General features: G+C 36.6%; 1 protein-coding gene across 1 annotated transcript in view; it reads right to left on the bottom strand.

The window, feature by feature from the left end:
* Positions 1-25,000, bottom strand: part of LOC145277906 (NCK-interacting protein with SH3 domain-like) — a 421,186-nt gene that overhangs the window by 285,391 nt on the left and 110,795 nt on the right. The window lies entirely within an intron of this gene.

The following is a 25,000-nucleotide window of genomic DNA, read 5'->3' as shown; positions in this document are numbered from 1 at the left end:
TGTTCTGTTACTTTTTTACTCATATCGTGTTTAATGTTTGTGCAAAATTTCAAAATATTCCAAGGCGTAGTTATTGAGAAAAGTGCAGACAGACGAATGGACAAACAGACAAAGAGATGAACGGACAAGGGTGAATTTACAGGTCCAACCCCCTTTTATCGGGGGAACCAATAAAAGTAAAATAACTTTACTGCAATACAGTAATAAATTATAAATGACAAATTATTAAATAAAAATATATCTCGTATAGAGGCTGAAAACACACACACACAACAACAAGAGAAGTGGTTACACAATTTTATTAAAGCAAAAAGTTCAGTTTGTGAGAGTGCAATCATCACATACTCTTGCATATTTGGAAATGACTTATATACCATACATTAAAACCATGTAATCCCTACGGCCACCTACTGTCAAACGTGACATTGTTATATGGAATAAGTCAGAGAGAGTTGCAACCTTGGTTGAAGTGAGTGTCCCTAATTATGGAGATCTGAACAGTGCTGAAAGGGAGAAACAGACCAAATATCAAGGTCTTATGTATGATATGAAAAGAAATTGGAATCTTAAAGAGATATCAATCATACCAGTTATCATAGGTGCCATAGGGCTTATGAAGAAGAACCTGAAGTCCTACCTGACTAATATTCCTGGTGAACCAAGTGCAAAAGAGATCCAGACAATTGCTCTTTAAGGAACAACAAGGATACTAAGAAGAGCTCTCGGTTGGTTTCAATAAAAAGCAGGGCAATGTTGGCAGCTGGTTTGGTTGCCCCATACCCAAACGTTACAATCTTCAAAGAAAGACAATTAAAAAAAAAAGAAGGTAACTAACAGTATAATTTGGAATCATCAGGAGGGGGATTCTGTTCAGCTACATCTTTCCATGGTGTTAATTGAACTGGTGGTGGGATTTCTTTTCCTCTGCTTTATCATTATTTTCAAGGCAAGTGCTCGTCTGTGCTTCAATCTATGGTCCCCCCCCTCGCCAAACTTTCACGAAAAATACTTGTCTAGTCAAAACCACTACCAATAATTTCCCACACTCTTTATCTGTACCTAAACCTAAATGTAGATTCCATGAACAAAGCTTCTTTCTTAGAACTGCACGCCTGTGGAACTCTCTTCCGTTTGCCTGCTTTCCAGCTGACTACAATTTGATTGTCTTCAAGTCCAATGCAAACAAGTTCTTGATGAACCGTCCCCCTAAGTAATCCAATTTACAAAATTTCCACTACTTATGTTTACTACGCTATAATCACATTGACTAATGTATACCCATTAACCCCTATTCTCGAAAAAAAAAAAATCACTGCTTGTTAAGGTCTGTGAGTCACTCAACGATAACGGTAAAAGTTGGATGTTGAGTACCACTATGGTAGGATTGGAACAAAAATCTTGCATAGACACAATATTTCTTTTAATAGGAATTGATTATCCCAGAATGAGGATCAACAGGTATTTGTTTACATTAGACTTGAAGACGATCATATTGTAGTGGGCTGGGAAGTTGTTTAAATTAACCTAATGTTACTAATTTCTATTCTAATATGGTTAAGATGTGTAAGAGTTGAAGGACCGGAGTACTGTTTATTTGACTGATACTCCTGCATTCTAGTAACTGCCTGCCTGTGGAACTCTGTGCCGTGGATTTACTTTTCAGCTAACTACAGCATGGTTGTTTTCAAGTCCAATGTAAACAAGTTCTTAAATAATCAAATTCTACTCAATTTCCACCACTACCAGTCATTACGCTGTTGTCTCATCTCATTAATCCTTATCCTCAAGTGGCCACCAGGCCTTGATTTGTGATGACTCCTTTGTAAAAAAAAAAAAAAAAGAAAAACTAACGGCATAATTGGAGTGATCAGGAAAGAATGCGTTCTGTTTCAAGATTTACTTCATGCCTTGGCGCCACTGAAGTTTTTACCTCAGTACGAAAATCGACAGAGTCTAGACCATTCTTGTAATGGTTGTTTCTCTTTTGATTGCAGTATGTTGCTAGTCCTGTTCAGTTCTAGGAGATCCATCCTGTCAGGCTTTATTTTCTTTCTTTGATAAAGAGTTAGTTTATTGCTAACCAGCTGAGGCGCTCCTACCGAAGAATGCCGACGGGGTTACCTATGCATTTTTTTGCAGGCCAGAGTGCTCCTCCTAAGGGGTGCTGGCTTTTTACATTCCACTTTTTCTGACCCTTGTGTCACATTTAACAAGATAATATAATCTATGTACAGCATAGTCACATCTGACACACTGGTTCCCGTGAGATCACCGAAGTTAAGCAACGATGAGCCTGGCCAGTACCAGAGGGGTGACCATTTAGGACTTCCAGGTACTGTATGTACTCTCTGCTTATCTCAGCATTGTTTCCAGTCGTCTTGGACTTTTACTTGCAACTAGACTCAAGTAGTGCTGATTAAGAAAAGGTGTGGTTGGGGATTGGCAACCTTTGCCTCAGAATTACATGTGCAGCTGCCTCTATAGGGGGTATCCTTTATCTTTCAAGACTGAATGGAGGCATCGACATCGATGTGTCACATCTTCGCACCACGGAAACATGCACACAACTCCCCACCTCTGCAATGATGTGAGGTCCCTGCTATTAAATCTATTTGTTAGTTGATGTAGATTTAACTCTTTATCCAAGATTCATAATGTTTTTCTAACCGCATTGAATGGCTTGCTTTCTCAACTGTTTTGAGGATGTTCTGAATAATTTGATTCGCCTGTGGCTCAAATCTAAGTTTAGTAGTCAGCTTTGCAGCTTGTGGCCAACAATTCATCTTCACCTCTGCAAGCAGCAAAGACAACGACTGTAAAGAATTTTGATTTCTTTGAAAAAAATGTAAATCAAAATGAATAGGCAACTAAACATTGCGAAAAAAAAAAAAAATGAAGAAATAAAAAAAAAAAATGATTCTACAAATCTGTATTATTTATTCTGACTACTGTTCTCATCTTGAGTGTTATTTTCACAAATGCTTTGGCCGATGTAACCTTTGGCCTTCATCAGATGTATCTTGTAGATCTCAAAACTCATTCTGTCGAACTCGAGGAACGTTGTAAAAATAAAACCCAAGATGAGAACAGTAGTCTGAATACAAATTATCTATCCTCATCTCAAAAATTCAGAAACAAAATATCTGACAAATCTGTTTTTATTAATTTATTTATTGCGAACTATTGTGAGAGAATGGATATATATATATATATATATATATATAGAGAGAGAGAGAGAGAGAGAGAGAAAGAGAGAGAGAGAGAGAGAGGAGGGAGAGTGTGAATTACAGTGTAGACACGTTGACCGGAAGTTAAGATCAGCTGATTGGATTGCGTGTGAGTCATGTGATCAGGTTAGCTGAATCGAGGAGATTTGGTTGGGACTTGGAAGAGAGTGGACGGCTTCACTGTTGTCTCCTCCCCTTCGCTTGAGGAACGAACGCTGACGTGGTAGAAATAAGACCTAGGAGAAAAACACAACACAGGCCAAATTCACTTTCCAATCTTCTGCGAACAAACTTGTCTTGGAGTGAAATAAATCTTCGTCCCCAAAAAACAGGTACCAGTCTCCCTCCCAGACGAGAATTTCCAGATGGAAATGGCAGAAGGTATGTTGAAGACACATGACATGTCACACACATATTCACACGTATCAGCATATGAACATATGTAATAGAAAGACCACTAGACGATCACACACACACACAACGACATTAACACTGATAAGATAATCAAATAATCAATCCTTTATAAATAGACAATACAACAAACGCTCATTTTATGATACGACAACGTAACACTATTATCCTCATCTTTTTTAGTTGTTGTTTCACGCTGTTTTCGCCAATTATTTCTCTGGCCTTCGTCAGGTGGTAACCGTGACGGGATAGGAACTTCGAATCTCCTAACTGCATTCTCAGCAATTACTACCTTCCATAGTTGTTGTCGTTTCACCACGTGACAAAGGCCAGAGGAATAGTTGTCCGAAACGTTGTAAAACAACAACTAAAAAAGATGAGGATGATAGTCCGCAATAAATAAAATTAATAAATAATACTCATCTCAATGATTTTGAATGTTTTTTTTTTGGGGGGGGGGGTTGCAATATTAAAAGATAAATAAAATTCAAAGAAACGGTTACCATGGAGAATTACCGACTGCATCATTTTGTTCATATCTCTTCTTTCATAGAATTATGTCTTTTGATTTATTTCTAAAGGATTTTTTTCAATGCGAATATTTCAACTGATCAATTATAAATTGAGAAAAAAATTGGTTCTTTGTTCCATCGCCGCCATGTTCTTGATTCATATGTAATTAATTCATATTAGATTCGGATTTCTTTATTTCTCTTTTGCGTTTCCATTTGCAGGTGGGTCCAGTCATATCTACTTAGTACGTTCGCCTCTCGGTTTGTCACACCTACGTTTGAAATAGCATGCGTGATTGCAAGAGTTAAAAATAGTTGGAGTAAGTTTAGGGGAATTCTGCCGTTACTAACCAATAATTCATATGAAATCAGGACAGTATTCAGAAGCGACTCAACTCTCTGAAAGCATCTTGTGCAAGTCAAGCCACCTACAGAGATAATCATGACTAAGAACTGTGTGTATGCCATTCCATGTAAGTGTGGAAAAATAAACAAAAGTGAGACATGTTGCATAATAAAGTAATATTAGAAGAACATCAGAAAGACGTAATACGTGAAGAAAAGTCAAATATATGGAGAGAAAAGGGGAAACCATCTGCGTTTATAAGACAAAGTAAAAATCATAGATACAGCAGATGGATAGTATTAGTCATTTGCGGTCTTTGATGTGTTGCCATAGATGGTCGTGTCATCAGCAGAGATGTCAATGAATGATTTAAGTATGTGTTTTGGGAGATCATTAATGTACATCAGGAAGAGAGTCGGGCCCAGGATGGACCCTTGAGGGACACCAGCATTAAGACTGAGGGCTTCTGATTTCTGCTCATCAACCACAACTCTTATGAGCCTATCAGAGAGAAATGATTTAATAATTGAGAAAAAAATTTCCAGTTATACCGTAGCTGGAAATCTTGTGAAGTAGGCCTTTATGCCATATTTTATTGAAGGCCTTTGATATGTCAAGAACAATTGCCCTAGAAAGGAAGCCTTTGTCGAGAGATTCACTAATCTCATGAGATATAACCGTTAGCACATCTGCTGTAGATCTAGTAGAATGGAAACCATATTGCATGTCACTAAGAAGGTTATTTCTGCTGAGGTGGTTGACTACTTCTTTATTTAATATAGATTCCAGCAACTTACTCATGACACACAGGAGACTTATTGGTCTGTACTGAGAGGGAGATGACCTGGCAACTGAATTCTTAAATACAGGGCATACTGATGAGGTTTTCCAGGGTGTTGGGAAGCAATTCTCCTTGAGACAACCCTTAAACAGTTTTGTAAGTATGGGAGCAAGTTCTACTTGAAGCTTTTTCAACACTAAATGGTAGCATCCTAAAAAAAATCCAAAAAACTTATTATTTTCACAAAAAAACAAATTTTAATACATTTAAGTATTTTTACACAGAGACGCACACTTACATATATCTACTGTTTTATTTATATAGATTGTCTCAATTGCTACAATCCTTTTTTTTTTTTTTTTTGCTGGAATAATTACTTTCAGACAGAAGCTAAACTAATTACACATTTTTAGTGCCAATAACATGTCTTTTTATCTCTAAACCGAGAATCTATCTCTCTCTCTCTCTCTCTCTCTCTCTCTCTCTCTCTCTCTCTCTCTCTCTCTCTCTCTCTCTCTCTCTCTCTCTCTCAGCTCTTCAATGACTCAGGTCATAATGTAATCCTTTCTTGTATAAAATATTATTTTGTCTGTTTTTCTTTTATTATCCTTGTTTTTCTTCTCTACACACAGTATTAATAGGATATATTTTCGTCTTGGTTTCTGAAAGATATAAAATAATACTCTCTCCTCTTACCCCTGCTCTCAACATCCAGTCCGAATGCTTTTCTTCTTTTATATAGCATTGTGCACTTCTGAAAAAGCAATTACAAATTCCATAATCCTTTTAGTTCAAATCACGACACATATCAGTCAACCACTGAATTAAGCCAATGCAAGCTCAAATATCTCCAGACAAGAAGATAAGCAAATACTATTAGTTAATTGAAATTGCTATCAATATACAAATAGTTGTGATTTATCCTGGTCAAAGCACCAAATTAGAAGGCATTATGCGATATTATTTCCCAGTGATTATTTCACAACAGCAATCCAAATCCAGTTATGATCTCTAGACAATGTCTACATGTAGCATTATGTAAACTAATCTATTAATCCTAGTAAAATCTCAACAAATTCTTATTGATGATGATGATAATGATGATGATGATGATGTTTTCTTTTACAAAGGGATTACCACAGTTGTGCAATAATCATTTGTGGTGGAAATTTGATATAATCAGATTACTTACAAGGACGGTTTAATAAGAACTTCTTTACTTTGGACTTGAAGAACGACAATATTGTAATCAGCTGGAAAGCAGGCCACCAGAACAGAGTTTCACAGACAAGCAGTGCCAGGAAAGAAACCTTATTGATGGAATTTACGTTTAGGTTTAGGCATTGGTAGTGAGTGGGGAAATTAATTGATAATGATTTGGGCTGAACGAGTGTTTTTTGTTAAAGATTGGCGAGGGGGGAACCATAGATTGGAGGGCAGTTGAACACTTGGCATGAAAATAGAGCAGAGACAGGCTCGCAACGTATCTTCTGTAGGAAAGAGTTTGCAGAGAAAAGAAAAGGGTATCGCCTACGAGATTAAAAAGTCGGTTTTGAACTCTATGAAGGCAGGATAGGGTGCTCTGAGCAGCTTCTGCCTAGATGTGGCAACAGTACTCCATCCTAAGATGTACTTGGCTCTTATGCATCGGCAGTGAGATATCTACTGGAGTGGTAGAATGATCCAACCATTTTTCCAGCAACCTTGGCAACAGATTTGATGTATATGTTCTTCAGAACAGGAGTAAATGTCAAACCAAGAAGCTTGTCTAATCATGAAGAGTCCTCAAGGCAAGAGCCATTCATTTCAATAGGGGCCAGGTGTAGGCCAGAGCATTGATGGAAGTTTCGTTTTCGATGCATTAAAATTAACCAGACACTTTTCCCCATTGCACCACATGCCCAAGATTCAAAGAAGAGAGAATTATAGAGATCTTGACCATTTCCGACCCTTGTTGTGTTGCTATAGATGAAGATAAGGAAGAGAGTTGGACCCAGGATTGAACCTTGACGGCCGCCAGCATTAATACTGTGAGCTTCTGACTTTTTTGCCTATCAACCACTACTTTTATAAAGCTATCAGAGAGCAATAATTTAATAATTGAGAAGACATTTCCAGCTATTCCATAGCTGGAGATCTTTTGCTGTAGGCCTTTATACCACACCCTATCGAAAGCCTTTGATATGTCAAGAGAAATTGCCCTAGAAACGAGGCTCATATCGAGAGATATTACAGTTAGCACATCAGCTGTAAATCTAGCAGAATGGAAACCATATTGCATGTCACTGTTCCAGAAGTTAAAATTTTGAATATTCTTAGGGAAACTTCAAAAGACTATTATATCATACTTTAAAAATATATTACCACTATGTAATCTGTAACATAATCCAGAAGCAGTCTCTGACAACCCATCACTTCAGTACTTTTTATGAATACATACTCTTGTTGTCTTATGTTTTTTCGATCACAACCATTATAATTGTTTATGGTATAACTACCTTTCGCCGATTATCTCCTATATAATATTGTGATAATATTTTGATTGCAGAAATTCCCCTTTGGACCAAAGTACAGTAGGGTTGCAACAACAGATGCCATAACCAAATTTATTATGTCTAGACTATTAGTCACTATCTTATATAACTTTACAAGGCCTTTTTAGACACATTTAGTCGTTATAATAAAATCCTACATTTCATCCTAGGAGCAACACCATCACAATCGTAACCATGTTTAGAGGAAGTAGTTCCTATTTTTTTCTCTAGATGACAAGTCCACCTACCGCCCCGTCTCATAACCAGGAGCATTTCTGCACTTTCAACAGATATGGGATTTCACCCTTATGAACTGAATCATATGCTCATAGATATACCATGATCTTTCCATTTTCCAATTCAAAAATAATAAACTCTCCCTTCTCACATTCTGCCAAATCTCATTGGCTGAGAGCTGACGATTCGTTCATTTCAGAATCTAAATTTTATTACAAAAACGAATGCTCCAGAAATTTACAAATATGGCGTCACTCTCTACAAGAGGCAATCGTTTTAAATAAAATAAACCAAATACAAGCATAATAACCAACATCAAAACATGTTCATAAACCAGAAATTCTTTTATTTTTTACATTAAATATACTGTAGACGTTAATTGTTCTTATACAGTTATGCTACCGTGCTAATTTTTTTGTGTTTATATAGATCATACATTATTATTAAATACTGTTTTTCGGCGCATAAGCACATGCTGATAAGACATTATTTCATTTTTTTTTTAAGCTAGATAAATCTTTATTTTTAAGTACGATCATTAATTATTTTTTATGAGCTAAAAAAAAAAAAAAGATTAAGCGAATAATGAAACCTAGACCTGGATTTTACCAAAACCTTACACAGTGAACTACATTGTTGGCTTTAACATTTAATCATAACTAGAAATTAACAGTTTATATACTTCAAAATCTTCTATGTGTGATTTTGAAGCCTTTAAACTGTCTATTCCTGACCATTTGCATTGTGTGTGTGTATGTGTGCATATTTGCATTGCATGTGTGTGTGTGTATGTGCATTCGTGTGTATGTGTCTATGTGTGCATGTGTTTGTGTGTGTGTTTGTATGCATGTGTGCGCATGTGCATGTGTTTATTTGTGTGTGCGTGTGTGTGATTGCATGTATGCATGCGTTTGTGCGTGTGTGTGTGTCCGTGTGTGTTTGCATGTGTGCATACGTGTGTACATGTGTGTACATGCATGTGTTTGGTCGTGTGTGTGTGTGTGTGTTTACATGTGCATGTGTGTATGTGTGTGTGTGTTTGATCGTGTGTGTGCATGTGCCTGTGTATGTGTATTTGTGTGCATATTCATGTATATGTGTGTTTGTGTGCATGTGTGTGTGTGTGTGTGCGTGTCTTTTTGTACGTGTGTCTGAGCGATACAAATCAATCTAATCACGGCAACGCGTGCCCGGGCGGATACAGCTAGTTATTAATATTTTCTTTGTTGAGCCATTCTATCAATTATAACAGAATTTTGTTACTAGATATGTTAAGCACTACTAAGCACATGCTGGTGGTGGGAGTGAGTCTGGTTGATATTTATAAATGCACATTGATCTATTATAGAGTGTGTGAGGTTAGGGTATTGTTCTCTAAGTTATTGTTTTGATCTACTCTTACTGCATCGCTATATGGACTCTTCCTGACAGCATGAATACTAATAATGGTAGTGAAAGAAAGAGAATCGTTATGATCAATCTAGAAACGGCCTCTGCCAATCCATTATTTCTGTACTTTTTATAAATACACATTCTTGTTAACTACCTTCTTGTCTTATTTCTTTTCGTCTCTGTAAGGTCACAATAGTTAATACAATAAGATCAGACAATTCTCTGATTTTTGGTAGATATTTTTTCAATCAGAGATATTTGATTATATTTATTTTTTTAATTTTTTTTTTACGTCACTACTAGGCTAATGATATCAGGTGATTAGTGAAACAACACCATATTGATGGTTAGCGGTGAAAATTGGGCAGAATTTGATTATTTAAGAGGACGGCACAACAAAAACTTGTTTACATAGGACTTGAAAACGTACATGTTGTAGTTAACTAGAAAGAAGCTACACCGTATAGGGCTCAATAATGTTGACAAACCGGTTCTTGCCAGATCACTGAAGTTAAGCAACGTTGAGTCTGGCCAGTACCAAATGGGTTACCATTTGGAAGGCAAGGCACTGTATTTACCGTGAAGTAAAATACCAGGTTGGGAAACTGACGCAGTTTATCATTCTTTCGAGGGTAGCTGGGCCTCTCTTAAGCCATGGTAGGCAACCCATCTAATGATGGCGTCACGATAAAAAATACCCTCGATAGTCCTGCGAGCATCAAGTATTCAGCTACCGACAAGATTTGATTTACACTACAAACTCGTGTAGTGAGTTCAATCTCGGCTGCAGCCACATGTTACATAACGTTCTACATTATAGGGCTCCACAGGTGGGCAGTTCCAGGAAAGAAACTTTGTTCATGGAACTCGCATTTAATTGTTGTCAGCAGGAGGACCATAGGTGAGTACTGGCTATCAAAATAACGATAGAGCAGAGATAGACAAATAAATTTCATTTTCATTGTCTGTCCCTATAGTCGGGTCTTCCACAACTAAAAAGTCCGATTTTTATAAATTGTGGTCTTTTATGCGTTTGGAGGATTATTTTATCATCAAAACTGGTGAATAGATTTCACATCTAAAGCAATTCTATTTGATTTTAGCATTTAAAAAAAATTGTTTGCATATAAACAGTGATGGATATGAAAAGATAATATTTGACAGCTTATATCAATTTATTTAAATAATTGTTGCATTTTTTTTTTGTTTTGTTAGGTGTTGTTGAACACTTTTCTGAATTGCTGATTTGCGTTGTCTGCTGGCGTCAGCGAATAAATGGATGGAGAAAAATTGAAAAAAAAAAAAAAAAAAAAAAAACGATAGCCAAAGAAGATAAGTGTTTGAAGCCAGGAGGTTTCAGAAGATAAAAAAAAATTATGAAAGATTGCAGACATTTATGGAGAACTAAAATAATACCCATCTCAGGACAAGTAAAACTAATTCCTTGAACAGAACAGTTTTGCACCACTTTTATGTTCTCATACGAAAATTAAAATAAACTCTTCATAACTTCAACTTTCTCTCTCTCTCTCTCATATATATATATATATATATATATATATATATATATATATATATATATATATATATATAAATTAATAAATATATATAGAAAGAGGTTTGTGTTTTCTACAAGCATTTTACGCAAATATTACGCAAGTATAAATCATGTGGAATATTTGCATGAGTATAATTACACATAATAGTTAACTAAAGATGATCATCCCATAAGAAACCTAAAAAAAATCTAATAGGAATTAATTAAAATGAATGTTTAAAAGAATATGCAAATTAGCTAGCTCTTTTGCAGATGAATGTAATTCCGTGATCCATATATAACAAAGTTATATTTTCTTTTTAAATAAATAGAAAAAGGGGGTTTTAATATAAATATCAATACACAAAAAAGAAAACTTATAGGAGTATATATATATATATATATATATATATATAACGATAACGATCTTTTCTCTCCGTGATAAAAGCGTTGTTTAAATTTCAATTGAAAATGTAAACTTAAGATGCCAATTTAGTGCAAATATTTAAAAAAAAAAAACAAATATCTTTTCGACGCCATAGCGCCATCGTCACGATAGAAACAGTTTTTTCCATTTCTCTCATGGCATGATGTCACTAAGAAAAATAAGATCTGTGCAGTTTTAAATATCCAATTCAGGAGATCTGCGTGGATGTGCATTATATACCTTATGAAGGTTTTCGTTTTCTCTCCAAAAACATTGTTTCCGTTTAAATTAAAATTGTAAGTTTAAAAAGCCAATTCAATGCAGATATATAAAAAATAAAATACATTTATTTGCTTATAAATCAAATTTTTTGACATCATAGCGTCCTCATCAGGATAGAAACAATTTTTTCTTTTTCTTCCCTCTTGGCATTATGCCATTAAGAAAAATAAGATCCATGTGGACTATTTCAATGATGATAGGTTGGTTGCATCTCAATGACCAAAGAAAAGAATCGGTCCACAGTAATATTTTTGTTATTTTTTCATTTTCTTCTTTTTACCATCTTACATGCATTTCGCAACCCATAACAAAAACTATTGCCTTAAATATATCTGGCTGCTCTTCAGAGACAATCAACTGTTAATTAAAAAAAAAAAAAACAGACATAGTATCCCAAAAATAAAATAAAAAAGAAAACAAAAAGGTGCTTAAGATATATAAGAAGAAAGGTAAATCCAAACTATAAAAAACCCATTTTAAAGATGACACTCAGAGAAAAAGCCGATGGAGTTCCTCAGACGTGGTGAAAAAAAATACATATAGGTAAAAGGGAGGGGTTTCTGTTGAAAAACCAAACCGGATAGAGGGAGTCTATTGGTGCTGAAGGGCAATCTTCTAATGATGGTGTCACGAGTCGATGATGGGATTAATTTTATATTAGGGATTTTACAATAATACTGTGGATGTCTGCATTCATATAGTTCATACATTAAAAAAGCAATAAGATCATTTTATTTATAACCGGCACATTTATCGTAATGGTACAATTATTCACTAGCGGATCAGGAGACTAGAGTTCAAACCTAGTTGAATCATACCAAACACACATTAAAAATGAGCATTATAACATGAGGATTAAGGGTAAGTGGAGTAATTCAGAAAAAGAAGTGGTACCCTCCCCCACATCTCGGTGTAGTAGCGAATGAAATGACCTACTTCTCTTACTACATTTTCGGTCCCCTAACAAAAGAAGGGTGGACCTGTAAATTCACCCTCGTCCATTCGTCTGTCCACACTTTTCTCAATAACTACGCCTTGGAATTTTTTGAAATTTTGCACAATATGATATAAGTAAAAAAGTAACTCTGGTTGCCCCCCCCCCGGCGTACCTTTCAGGTTAAAATGGCTAAAATAGACACTTTTGTGCTTATTAAAAAAAAATTGATGCCTTAGATTTTTAGAAAATTTTCTGAAAAGTTGTAACTAACTGATTTCTATAGAATTTTGTTTGTCTATACTTCACAATAATCATTGGATGTGCCCCTGGGGATTTTTAGGGCTAATAAAATCACTCCATTTTTGGTACTATTTTACCATATTTGTCCAAAATTTTCTGTGTATGTCTATTTAGCAGTTTTGCATGGTGCTGAACTCAAATTTAAATATTTTTAGGCTTTGAGGGATTTTTGGGGCTAAATGGTGGTAGTGGGGTTAAGGCCTAAAACTGCACCGTTTCTATATTTTCACCAGGATTTGACGTCCCCTGGGGACTTTTGGGGCTAAATGAGGGTGGGGGGGGGGGCAAATGCTGAACTTAGTAATTTTTTTCCATGTCTCCTTCACAGTACACTTATGAGGGACCCTGCATGCTTCACTTGTCATAACTTACAAATTATAAAAATAATTTAAAAAAAAAAAACGGTAATCTAGGTTTCCTCATTCATTACCGGGGTAGGATTAAATAATAAGTATCTAACCAGTGTAAAAGTTTTGCTGATTTAAAATTTTATCTTTTACGTGAAAATTTGTGTAGTTTTAAAAATCTTTATTCAAAACAATAACGACCTTTGCTTTTTACAAGGTGGAACGATAAAAATGTCGCCCTAAAGAAAACAACACCATAGCTTTATTTTAAAACTTTCATTAAAAAAAAATCAATTCAGGTAACTTGATTATGCAGTAAAGCCGACATCTATTCAATATAGCCACTCAGTCTCAATCACTGCCTTGATATGCATTCGGAAATGGGAGCATGTCTTTTCCACTCAGCAGATAGTGGCGATCAGACTGACTTTGGTGTTGTGAGAGGTCATGTTGGTGATGTTCTCGACGTATGACCAAACGAAATAGTCCAGTGGGTTTAGATCGGGGGAGGAGGGGACCAGTGAGAGAAGGGTGCAAAATTGTAGCATTCCTTCTGAAGCCAAACCTGAGTTTCTTTGCACTTGTGGACTGGCGCCAAGTCCTGCTACCACACCCAGGGCCTGACAGCAGCCACCTGATTGCACCAGGAGATCACCGCACTGTTCAGCACATAAAGGTATACTTCGGTATTGACTTTCAAGCCGAGGACGAAGATATTAAGTGGCATGATGTTGTCCTCACTTGAAACCACACCAAAGACCATAACTGTGGCCGGAAACTTCGTTTTCATCATGCTGGCACATCCCTGTTATTCATGGACATCCAGCGATGCATTTTGAGGGTGCTGGCAATGGTCCTGTTGTCATAACTTGGATCAGTAGAGAGCATGAGTTGTACATTGGCGCATCTCTGATCTCGCTTGTTGAATATTGTGTCACTTTAGACATAATAGAAGGCTCCTATCGCTCTTGGGATTTATACACAACTGGCCAACTAGTAGATGGTCTGAAACAAAAAAAAGAGAAAACCGATTTTAATCAAACGGAAATGGAATCATGTCGTCTTTTATAGGGCGACAATTTTATCATTCCACCCGGTATAACGATTCTATCTGTCAACTAGTTTATAAATGTATCGCTTGTAAAATTCTTAAAGTTTGGATGTGAAATATGAATCTAACTCCTGTTTAGTCTCATCTTGTGATTTTAATCGAAGGCCATCGAAATGGTTTTGTAATCCTTGAAATAAGTGATAGGAACTAGATCAAAAGAATATACAGAATGGAAAAATATTTTCCAACCAAATTCTCTTGGGAGATTCTTGGTCATTAGTAGGGCTATGACAACAGCATATTCTTTTCCTTGTTTTGATTCTCATGTATATATCCATTGATATCTTATATGTTTTTATGTAGAATAATGTGGTTCTCGGTTGATTAATTGTGTCTGTGTCAGATATATACTCGAGAGTAAAAACAATGAAAAGAATATGCTGTTGTCATAGCCCTAGTCACTAGTGCTGTGTGAGGACAAGCATTATCATGATGGGAGATAACTCCCTTTATGTTGAAGGTCGTTTCCGGATCAACAATCTTGCAGAAGATGCTTTTGTAATCTGAAAGTAAAAGTGTTATGTTTCACAAACAATAATGCATCAAATAAATTACAATGGTTTTAAATGCTCTTCCTACAAATCAGCAAAAAACTTTTACACTGGCCTGATATTTAAGTAAGAAAGCTTAATGAATATTCAATATATTATCTAGAAAAAATAAATCAGCTAAAATATCTTGATAAGAAACATGAAACGGTCAACCTCATTGAAACGATGCATTCTTGGAACTGGTGGCCTCTTTTAAGTTAACGAATTTTATACACGTTTTTGTCTTTACTCTTTTTCATTCCAAACAATGCATACTGCCACTTGAAACGCAAGGAGCTACTATGTAGGATTGTGTCTAACAGGTGACTGGTGGGAGTTGAGCAGTAAGATGTCTGTTAATAGTGCATTTAAACTTCTACAGATTAGTACAGTCAGAGAAGTAGGAAACACGAAGAAAATTCTAAAGTCTAGTAGTCCAATCGAAGAAACTATTTAAGTAGAATGGTTCTTAGCATTTAGCGACCTTAACAGTGAAGGGGTGAGATTTTGCTGGTTGTTGGGTTAGTCAGAAGCATGTATGTTCTCTGAGTTCCTATTTACAATGTCTTCCCATGCGACAAAGTTAGATACCAGGGTCGTTTTTTAATGCGGAGAAAAAGAACAAAAATAAGAATTAATCTTTTATTCAGGCCAAACATACAATGTAAGTTCAACATAAACAAAAAATTTAGGCACAAGGCCAACTCAAAAGGGGGTAAGAATGGGGCCGTTAGTTATCCTTGTTATTCTAGAACTAAACAAGAAATTTTCTTTGCTAGTATTCTTTTTCACCATAATACCGCATTCACCCTTTCGCACTGGGGGACGTCCTACTTAGAACCCAATCGTTTAAAGCATTTTTTTTTTATTAATGTGTAAAAACAAAAAAGATAACAAAAATGATACAATAATTCATTTGTGTCGAGGGCAGGGGGGGGAGAAAAAATAAAAAGTGGTTAATAAGACCCTCCCAACCCCGGCTAATTGATAGACCGCCTGTTTCACTTCCGTTTGCAAAGGAATCTGAGGTCCTGCGGGACAGTCTCTAGGTGGGGGGGGGTTGCCCTCTAGATGGGACAAAATAGAGAAAAGAAAAATTGGTGGGTGAGTGGGGGATGTTAAAGATTGATTTCTTTCTCTCCAAGACGGATGAAATTTAGAGGGGGGGGGAGGAAGAAAAATTTGCAGGGTGGGGATCTTTGAGACTTCCTAGGGGAGGGATGGGGCACTCACTTTGACTGATAATGTGAGACCTATTACGTTTGAGACGGTTTTTTGGACCCTGTCCAAGAGCGAAAGAACTAAATAACAAATATTTGACAACTCTATGAACATTCAGTATCTTATCTAGAAAAACTAAATAAGCTAAAATGTCTTGATAATTTTATCGTTAAGAAACATGAAACCGTCAAACTCATTGAAACGATGCATTCTTGGAATAGGTGCCCTCGTTTTACTCATTTTCATATTTGTTGACAAATTAAACAGAAATTTGTGCTTTAAGAAAGTCATTAGATATATTTTGGAATTGTTTAGGCGAGGATTGAAAATCTATATATTAATACGATAGAGTGTGTGTTATTTTCTGTGTTATGCTTACATCCGGGTCATTTAATTGTTATGTACTTGCATTTCTTGTCATAAATAATTTTACTAAGAATTTTTCATAAGTTTTGGTTTTGGTTTCGATTATACTTGATGGCACTCCAGTAATGTATTTTTTTTTTTTTTATAAATAATTTTATCAAGAATTCTTCATAAGTTTTGGTTTCAGTTTCGATTATGGCTGAAGGAACTCAAGTTATATATATACATATATTTTTTTCATAAGTTTTTATCTCGGTTTCGATTCAAGCTAATGCACCCAAGTCATATGGATATATATATATATATATATATTTTTTTAAATCAAAATTTATAATATATAAAAACCGATAGAATATTAACTCTATAATAATATATATGAAATCTACAAGAATTAAAATATATTTAAGAGTTTTTTTTACGATCGGGCTTTGCCGGGCGTTCGTGCTAGCTTAGATAAATACTTTTTGCAGTTTTAACAAAAAAGCTACAATAATATCAAACCATCTCCATGTACGCTGAACATCTACAGAATGCCAACATCAATATATTATATATGAAGGAGTCCCCTATGAAATTTCCACAGGTCCCGCTAGTTGAAAATTATTTGTAAATTGACTGGTTTCAATTTTTCTTCTTCTCTCAACCTCTCTCTCACAGACATGATGTTGCTAGTCTGTTATTTTCATAAATATTGTTATAATGTGTGTTCTTCTATTCCCTGCTTCCTTTGTTCCAGCTCGTTTGACTTGATAGTCTAGTGGTCTTCATCAATTCGCTAGTTTAATACCTCATTGCAATACAACTTCCTATTCCAGTAGCTTCTTTCAAAGAACTGCAAGGTTGTGGAACTCTCTTCTTGCTGACTGTTTTCCTCCTACCAATATACTTGATCTTTTCAAGACTAAGGTCAATAGGAATCTATCTTTGCGATAATCATCTTTTTGTTCTCATTAGCTTCTTACATCAAGTGGCTTTATGCCTTGTCTGGTGTAGCTTCTTTCCAAGAACTGCAAAGTTTTTTTTTACATGGTGGTCACCACATCAAGGCCTGGAGGCCACTCGAGGATATGGGTTATTGAGTGTACAGTAGCCAATGGGATAATACTGTAGTAATCGTTCGTAATGGAAATTTAATAAGTTGGATTACTTAAAGAGACGGTTCATCAAGAATTTGTTTATGTTGGACTTGAAGACAAACAAATTGTAGTCAGCTGGGAAACAGGCAAACGGAAGAGAGTTCGACAGGCGTGCAATTCTAAGAAAGAAACATTGTTCATGGAATCTACGTTTTGGTTTAAGCACAGATAAAGAGTGGGGAAAATTATTGACAGTGGTTTCAACTAGATGAGTGTTTTTCGTGAAAGATTGGTGAGAGGGGACCAGAGATTGGAACTCAGACGAGCACTTGCCATGGAAATAATGATAATACAAAGACAGGCTCGCAACGTCTCTTCTGTGCAAAAGAGGTTGTAGGGAAGAGAACAGGACATTCCCAACTAGACTACAAAGTCTATTTTAAACTTTGTCAAAGCAGAATAAGTTGCTTCTAGCAGCTCCTGCCCAGATGTGGCAACAGTACTCCATCCTTGGATGTTTTTGGCTTTTATATAGATAGAGAATTGCATCTATATAAAAGCCAAGTACGTCGAAGGATAAAGTAATGTTGCCACATCTGGGCAGGATAAGCTGCTTGTGGAACTCCCTTCTTGTTCACTGTTTTCCTCCTATCTACAACCTTGGCCTTTTCAAAACTAAGGTTAATAAGTATCTCCTCTTTTTGCGATTATCATCTTTCATTCTTGGTAGCTCCTTATATTAAGTGGTTTCACACCTTGTCTCAAGCGATTTCAATAACAAAATTTTTTATTATTCAGACTATTATTTTATCTGGATTCTTATTCTCACAGCGTTTAGACTGGTTTGACCTTCGATTTTTCTCAGGTATATCTTCGCAATGGCTCTTATTGGTGAATTGTGGAAAGAATTTTTTGGTTCTGATTTTCCAATGAAAGTCGTTAAAATTCAAAATGTATGATATGTTTACGAAATGTTGAGTTGTTTCGATTTTCATATTAACTCGAATTCATACTAGTGATCGGGTGATTCCAATATTTTTCCCAATTCTGATACAACTACTGATTCTACAGGGTGAACAGAAAGTCCTTGGACTAATTAAAAAGTGGTTTATTAATAGAAAATTACAAAAATATAAATTAAACATGAATGAAAATTATAAGTTAGGAAACCAAGAATAAATTCAAATTATTTATTTTCAATGTGATGTCCCTTCCTTTCGATTAGACGTTCAATTCTCTGTCTGAAGTTACCAACCGAGGCACGCAGCGTTTCCTGAGGTATTTTAGCCCATTCACTCAGAAGAGATGTCTTCAAAGCATCAACACTTGGATGAGCAACAGAACATACCTTTGCCTCCAACAGAGACCACACCGAAAAATCCATGGGATTCAAATTAGGCGATGCAGGAGGCCACATCTCCTTACTCCAGAATCTTGGAAAATGACGGTGGCAAAGTCCTGAGTTTTTCTGGAGGTGTGGGATGGTGCTCCATCTTGTTGGAAGATGAAAGGCTGGTCTAAGAAGTGTTTCTTCATCTCTTCAAATGCCGGAACCAAAATATCGTTAATGTAGCGATCTGTGTTGAACTTAACCCCCTGCTCCACGAAAATCAGAGGCGACTTCCAAGATTTGGAGACTGCAGCCCACACCATGAGGGAAGACGGCTTTTGTCGGCAGAAAACTATTCTCACGGAGTCATCAATGTCTGCTGAAAATTTTGCGTAAACTCTGTCGTTCTGATTATTAACAGTCGCTTCAATTATGAAGAGCTTTTCATCAGAAAAAACGATCTCTCGCTCTGCCGTGCCAGCCTTCAGTTCTCCAAGAAGAAGCTTTGCTCTTTCAAGTCTCTTGTGCTTTTGGGCAGGTGTGAGGTACTGTCTCTTTCTCATCTTGTAGGGGGACAACTGGAGATCGTTTTTGACAATGGTTCTCATCGAGGTCACGCTCACATTCATGTCTTTAACCATTTGTCTTGCAGATCTCTTCGGGTTCCTCCTTACCCTCTCTCGGACAGCTTTAATCACCTTCTTTGTTCGAGCAGTGCGAGGTCTTCCACTCCTAGGACGGTCTTCAGATGTACCAAGTTCCTTAAATCTTTTCACAACATGGTACATGGTGGATTTAGCCACTTTCAAGAGCTTAATAATCTCTGAGTTTGTCCTTCCCGCGCAATGAAGCTGAATTATGGCCTCTCGTTTGCTCATTTTTCTGAAAGGTTAAACAAAATTATTTTAATATTTTTGTTGAAAATAATTAGATCAATAGTTAGACTAAATACTTACTTTATTCGAAAAGAGAAAAAGTGATTTTAACAATATTTAATTTCAAAACTAAAAATGGTCCAAAGACTTTCTGTTCACCCTGTATACCTAAATTCCCGATTCTGACACAATTATCAATTCCGATTCTTTATAAATCTCTAAATATTTATCTATAGAGTTGTTATTTTTTTTTTTGGATTACTGAAAAGACATGCGTGAACTGTACAGATATTTTCTCAAACGTAACAACACACTTGTGGGGGTGATCTATAGACTTTTAGTATTACTGGTTGTTTAAAATCAATCAATATTTATTTTTTAACATTACTACCAACAGTGTAAGATTTTGTTTTAAACAAAATCAGATAAAAAAAAAAAAATACAATTGAAAGAATCGTTTTTGGCATTGGAAATTAGGCACAAATTTTTCCAATTCTGATACCCCCAAATGTTTCGATATTTCCGATTCCTGATTCCGATTAATCATTCCAACACTAGTTCATATTGATTTGATGTAATGTTTTTGAATTTTTGAGATGACGATTAATATGTATTATTCCGATTGTCCAGACTACCGTTTTCATCTTGGTTGTCAAAATTTAAATGAGAACAATAGTTCGACCAATCCAAATAATACATATTGATCCTCATCTCAAAAATTCCAAAACATTACAATTAAATTCCGTTATGAATTCAATGACACATTGTCTCAGATGTAATTTGTCACAGACTATAAAACTAGCTATATGTAAAATGATTCCAACTAAAAAGCAATATTTTCAATTAATTTTGCATTTATTTTTGTCTCTTTTTTTTTTTTAATTTCAGAGTTTCTTTATATTTTCACAGAATCATAATAAAATCAAATATCATGAAGCTTTCAATCAATACCATTTGGGGGAAGATGGTAGCGGCGGTGAAGTGAATAACTATTGTGGTGTCCACTTTATTAAAACAATGAGCTTTTATATAGACCAGGAGAATATGTCTCTGGACGTTATGCACACTTGGCAGTCGGACTGACGTATAACCACACCCTTTATTTCTTATTAAGGGTTGGACAATAAAATTGTCACCCTAGAAAAAGACAACATGATTCCATTTCCGTTTGATGAAAATCGGTTTTCTCTCTTTGTTGCAGACCATCTATGAGTTGCCCTGTTGTGTACAATACCAAAAGTGATGGGAGCCTTCTATCATGCCTAAAAATGGCACAATGTTCAACGAACGAGATCAGAGATTCACTGCTGTATAACTCATGTTCTCAATCGATCCAAGTTATCACAATGGCACCATAGCCAGCACCCTCAAAACGCATCACTAGATTGCCACAAATAACAAGGATGGCGAGGGAGATGAAAACAAAGTTTCCGGCCACGGTTATGGTCTTTGGTGTGGTTTCAAGTGAGGGTCACATCATGCCACTTCACATCTTCGAATTCGGCTTGAAAATCAAGACCAAAGTGTACCTGGATGTGCTGAAGAGTGTGATGATTCCCTGGTGCAATCAGGTGGCTGCTAGCAGACCTTGGATGTGGCAGAAGAACTCGGAACGTGCCTACAAGTCCAAAGAGACCCAGGCTTGGCTTCAGAAGGAATGCTACGACTTTGTACTCTTCTCTCATTGGCCCCCTCTCCTCCCCCGACCTGAACCTGCTGGACTTCTTTGTTTGATCATACATCGAGAACATCACCAACATGACCTCCCACAAGACCAAAGTCAACCTGATCGCCGCTATCTGCTGAGTATTCACCAAGCTCCCACCGGCGCTTTTGGAAAAGTCATGCTCTCAGTTCCAGACCCGTATCAAGGCGGTGATTGATGCTGAAGGCGGCTACATTGAATAGATATCAGCTTTACTGCATAATCAAGTTTTCTGAATTGATTTTTTTTTTTCAATAAAAGTTTTAAAATAAAATTGTAATGTTGTTTTCTTTAAGGCAACACGTTTATCGTTTCAACCTGTATTTGTTTTTCTTTTCAACATATTTCGTTTCCACTAAATACCGAGTTGTGTTTCTTTCAGATTCTTGCCAGTCCGCAACAACAACAATGCAAATTAATGACCTGTGTGTGCCAAGTTTGAATTGAGTCGGTTTCATAGCATTACTTATACTTATGGATGTTGGCAACCTTCACATAGTCTCTCTTGCAGGTAGTGATCTGGTGATGCCCCGATGATATACAAGGTCAACTTCTTGATTGTATGCCCCAAGTATAAGTTCTAATAGAGTGAAGTATGAGAAAAGAAGATAGTTTTAATAACTGCCCACCTGCGAAACACAGTACTGCAGGGCTGCTTCCCGGCTGACTTTGTCGTTTCCAAGTTCAATGTAAATAAATTCTTTTTGAGCCGTCCTATTAAATAGTCAATTTCTAACCAGTTAGAACCATTGTTACTAATCTGTTCAGTGTTTCTCTGTCTATCTATTGTATGAAGGGCGTTCCAAAAGTAATGCCTCCTATTTTTTATTCCGTTTAAATAGATTAGAGGTGCTTGTAAATTGCATTGTTACCTATTAATGACCTGAATGCTTCATTTCTCTGTTGCAGATATTTACGGCGTGAGACTCTAAGAAAGCAACCCATGTCATGGACATGCATCAGAAGCAGAGATGCATCATTGAATTCCTCCATGCAGAAAAAATTGAACTGATCAACATTCATCACCAGCACCTGTTGAACGTTTATGAAGCTGATGCAGTTGATGTCAGCGCAGTTAAGAGATGGGTTCGTCAATTTCAGAGTTAAGACAGAGATGTATGATGGGTTCGTCGATTTCAGAGTTAAGACAGAGATGGGTTTGTCGATTTCAAAGTGAAGACAGAGATGCAAGTGACAAAGTGCAGTCTGGATTTTTACAACCAAGGCATCAAAACGGGTTTGCAAAAGTGCATTGAGAATGGTGGTGACTATGTAGAAAAATGAATTCTGGAGCACAAAAGGTCGCTCGTTTTAATGATACTACTCCTGTCTTCATAGATCTTCTCCGTTTTAGTTTTTAAGCCAAAAAATAGGAAACCTTTCTTCCTTTAAAGGGCAGTTGCCTGTGTGTATGTATGTACGTATGTATGTTTTTTTTCAATATATTTTGTTTCCACTAAATACCGAGTTGTGTTTCTTCCAGATTCTTGCCGGTAGTCAGTGGTCAAGGTTTGTGTGGACGTGTGTTAAAAGCACACTGATGTCTTAGCATCATATTGTGCTTCTCTTAGACAGATCAACCCCACGTGCACGTCATGACCACTGCCATGCAGACGGGGCTCTGATGAACGACGAATGTCCTGCGCTATATAACTGGACTTTTCCACTGCCTTGTGGGCCAAAGTTTTTTTAATCAAAAGCTAAGGGTGAGGTAACCCCACTGGTGTGTGGAATATGCTCTGGTCCCCAACAACCTAAGTCCCAGTTATGGATCAAATGGCAAGAGAGGGAGAGGCTCCCGTAAGCCGTGGTGAAGGCAACCTTTCTTGGAGTAGAAAAACCCTGATATAAAACCTGCGGCGGCTGCTGCATCCAATGATGTTGACTTGCTCTTCTTTTTGATTTAAGCACAGGCATTACTTGATATACAATGGAATACACATTTTACTATCAGTGTGTATCTCGATAACAAAAAGGTTGGCTGTAGCCTAAAACGGCAAACAAACATTCAATGAAGGCTAATACAGATATTAGCGTCCATAAAACAATCCTATGTTGCCAGAACCAGTTTGTGTCAACTGCAGACAGACATGCAGGACAGAGGCGGTTTAGAGGTGACCGTCCAGCACGTGCTGCTAGTGGTGCTCATGTCTGCTCTGCCAAAGAATGCCCGAGTTTAGCCAGGCTTAAAAGCCACATTCGTGCGGCTCACTGCTGAGCTGTCTTCCTATATTAAGTAATGCAATATTCGAGAACGGATTTGCTGTTATCATGCATGTATGTATGTATGTATGTATGTATTTTTTTTTTAACAGACCATCGTCATTCAATGTTTTACAGAGACCTCATAGCACAGTGTGTGTAATATACAGTAAGGTATGCAGCTCTACATTTGGACTGAGAGGGCACATAGTTGTGCACAAAGACAATATTCCTCATCCGAATCCAATCAACCCCGTTAAGACATTGAACTTGGTGTGTCATATCTGTCATCGTTCCTGTAAGTCAGATGCAGACCTTCAAAGTCACCTGAGGACACATGAAAGGATACTTTGTACATGAATCTTAAGACGGCAATCGTCTGTGAAGATGCTGCAATCATTATGCATGCATGTATGTATGTATGTATGGGACAGATACTATTTAGATCATAGATAAGTCTGGTGATGCCTGAAGTCAACTCCTTGATTGTATGCTCCAAAGACTTAAATATAAATACTAATATTAAGAAATATCATGAGAAAGTGAAATAATTCGGATATGATTTTGTTGTATACTTTTACGATCGTAGGTGCATGACATCATACACTCGTGCATCTTTGTTGTTACCCAGGTTTCGTCTGTTGGATCTTCTTCCTCACTTGTTGATCGAGAATCACGCAGATGCTGGTTTGGTTTTAAAGAGTTTATTTATCAGAACAAAAGAGTCAGAAATCAGATGCATGTATACGAGAACAAGAAATAGAAACAGAGAGAGAGAAAGAGAGAGAGAGAGAGAGAGAGAGAGAGAGAGAGAGAGAGAGAGAGAGAGAGCAATTTAGAAGAAATGAATTGGAGGAAGAAATGCCATTTACATATACTGAGAGGCTGACTTTTAGCCATTTAGACCCACCGATCCCAACCCCACCCCTTACTAGCCGGGACCGTCGGGTCTTGTGTCTGTTCTTGTAGGTGACGCCCCTTCTCCTTCGATAATGAATATTATTATGGATAATATTTCCCAATCAATAAAAATCGTTTTAAAACCAGAAACTAACAAAGTCCATATCAAATTAACCAAACTTATAAAAAAGAATGACTTAGTCAACGAAATCAGAGTTCTTCCTTTTCCAGGTGCTTCAACTCTCAACAATAACAGCGCCTATCCCAGAAACAACTGCTGTAATTTAGGCTCACCGACCTCGACCCTGAACCGCCAGGTCTTGAGTCCGTTTTTGTAGGGGTCGGCTCTTCTACGGAAGCGACATAAATTTTTGATTTCTGTTTTTAGGCTAATTCCTCCTTTTACAGCACTCT

This window comes from Euprymna scolopes, chromosome 6 (genome assembly GCF_053919585.1).
Source record: "Euprymna scolopes isolate OS-2025 chromosome 6, ASM5391958v1, whole genome shotgun sequence".
Classification (NCBI taxonomy): domain Eukaryota; kingdom Metazoa; phylum Mollusca; class Cephalopoda; order Sepiida; family Sepiolidae; genus Euprymna; species Euprymna scolopes.
Note: the sequence above shows the minus strand (reverse complement) of the source record. Positions and strands in the feature narration are given on the sequence as shown.